Genomic DNA, 2,570 nt, shown 5'->3' with positions numbered 1-2,570 from the left:
TTCACAATGACAGTCACTACATTTCAACTTTTTATCTTAAATGCAACAATCTTCCTCAAGTTTGGTGATGTGGTTGCCATGAAAAACGACTTTTCTTTCCCATGTATTTAGATAGGCGCCCCTGAGTTAAAGATTCCTCTTAAGCACTCAAAAATGCAATGAAAAGTGAACTGAATTGACGCGAAAGTGAATCTTCTGAATACGGACACTTTGCAGCTAACAGTTATTCAAATTGAAACGATGGCTGCATTGGTTAACATGAGATAATAACCATGAAAAGTACAGGTTGAGTGGGCAAAATTACGAGATCACAGATCGCAGCTGTTCCGAAGGCCACGGGCGTGCGTGCTGAGACCGAGAAGGGAGAAATAATAGAGATTTGTAACTGTCTGATACGGAATGCATTGCTAAAACCGGATTATAGGTAAATGCCTATCTCTTCCCTATTGAAGCCTCTTGTGCCTATAAATGCCTATTTCGCTTCTTTGTGCTATAGGGAGGCCTATTTTTCCTTTTAGCACCTGAAAATTCTTTGTAGGGTCCCTCATTTCGAAAGCACATTCTTCTTTCAATAAGACCTATCAGCATTGTCAAATGCTGCTGCTAATGAGCAATGCACCTGGTCATGCGACCTATCAAAGAGAGGTTTGCGTGACAACGTTTATTGATATTTTGAAGGAACTATGGACCAAAACAGTTTACGGACAAAGTGACCTCACAGTTGCCTACTGTGAGTGACAAGAGGCTTAATGTTCAACCTGAAAATGTATAGATAGTCATGTGTTACTTTTATAGGTTTTAAAAATATTTCTAAACGTACATTATTCATTGCTTCTTTTCTTACTGGAACAGTGTTTGACTTCAATTCATTGGGCATAAATTTTACACTGTATCATTAACTGTTTAGCGTCATTCCTGATGTATTTTGTATTTTTCGTGCTTAATCCACTTGATGCAATTGTCAGCAGATAACTTGGCTAATAAGTACACACAATCTGCTTATTGCGTCTGAACAGATGTAATAAACATGTTGGTTGCAGTATGCGGGTTGACAAAAAGTGATCTGTGTCCGCAGAAATATCTGGGAGTCGATGGCTTGCAAAATAAGGTCATTACCTCACAATTGAACGCTGCTTCAGGTTTCTTAGCATGAAAAATGGCATTGAACCTTCAATACAGAAAACAAGTCGCGGTTTCTGAACATTTTGTAGTGCCTATTTCGGCCCCTGTAGTACCTAATATAAGGCTTTAAGTGCCTGCTTTAGGAGCCAGAAGAACCACAAATTTACTGCTTAAAAATCCGCCCTCTACGCAACATTAACGTGATATGCTAGATACTCTGCGCTTGCGTTGTCTCTCATCTCATCTCATCTCATTTCCGCGACACGGACTCACGCGTTTGGCGTTGTAAGAGGGCGCTTCTTTTTCAGGCTAGTGGGGGTCGCCGGGTACGCCTGTATCACGACCCTGGACACTGGGGCGTGGTCGGGAATGAGCTGGCGGACTCGGCTTCATTGTCCACGGGAAGGTTGGGCCAGATTCGCGAAACCGCATCCTCTATAAAAACAGTGCGTACGCGACTTCATATTATTGCGAGGAATCAGTGCCACTGTTACTGGCAAAGGGAGGGCTCAAACATCAGCCTTTACCAATGCATTCCTAGCATACATATCATTCCCGGTTGGTACACGCCGAATAGATTGCTGGGGCATCTATTTACGGGATACGGGAACTTTGTGTCATATTTATACGATTCAACCTTCGCACTTCAAATCTGTGCACGTGTGACTATGTGTCGCACTACTTCACCGCATACCGGCACACGGCGCACATAGTGCATCAGTTGTGCGCCGATGCATGCGCTGAGTCTTTGACGCCCGCCTGCTTCTGCGCTCTGCTCAATTCCAAGCGATCGCGGTCCCCGCTCCTGCAGATCGCGCATGTGGCTGTTCTTTCTGTTTCTCCATCTCTTACCCCTTCCATTTTGCCGGATGCATACTAATTCTTCTCTCTTTCATTTTTTACCGCTTCATGTTACTTTTGCATGTTTGCTTTTGCCAACTGCACTGTTTTAGCCAGCTATGGTGGGGTTTCCCCGTGTTAGATGGCACTAGCTGCATGCTTCATCTTCTCTATCTCATTTTTCTTCTTTTCCCTTCCGATCCTATTCGTGTCATTTGCTCTTCTTGGCCATCGTTCTGTGTCTTCTTGCCCACTAGCCGCTACTTATACATTTCATGTGTAGACATACTTGCAGCATGCGGCCTCGGAAACACCTGCCTGGCCATATCCTGTGTGAGCCCCGGGTGGCCATCCTGATTGGTGGCGCCGGCGGCACCTGCCCACATCTGGATTCTGTCCAATCTCAGCGTGCCGAAGGGCGCACGGAGGACACCAGCCGTCAAGTTCTCACTAAAACTGCGTGCTTGCCGTGGGTGCTGCTGGGGTGGCGGGTGGGAGGACCTGGTGGGCTGTTAGGTTCCCTGCTCGGGCTTCGGCGCTGCCGGAGCCTTCTTAACCACTTATTCCTAGGAGGCAGCTCCTCGACTTCGTGACGGCTCCTAAAACAG

The sequence above is a fragment of the Dermacentor silvarum genome, chromosome 5, assembly GCF_013339745.2.
Source record: "Dermacentor silvarum isolate Dsil-2018 chromosome 5, BIME_Dsil_1.4, whole genome shotgun sequence".
NCBI classification, from domain to species: Eukaryota; Metazoa; Arthropoda; class Arachnida; order Ixodida; family Ixodidae; genus Dermacentor; species Dermacentor silvarum.
The sequence above is the reverse complement of the archived record's forward strand: the minus strand, read 5'-3'. Positions refer to the sequence as shown.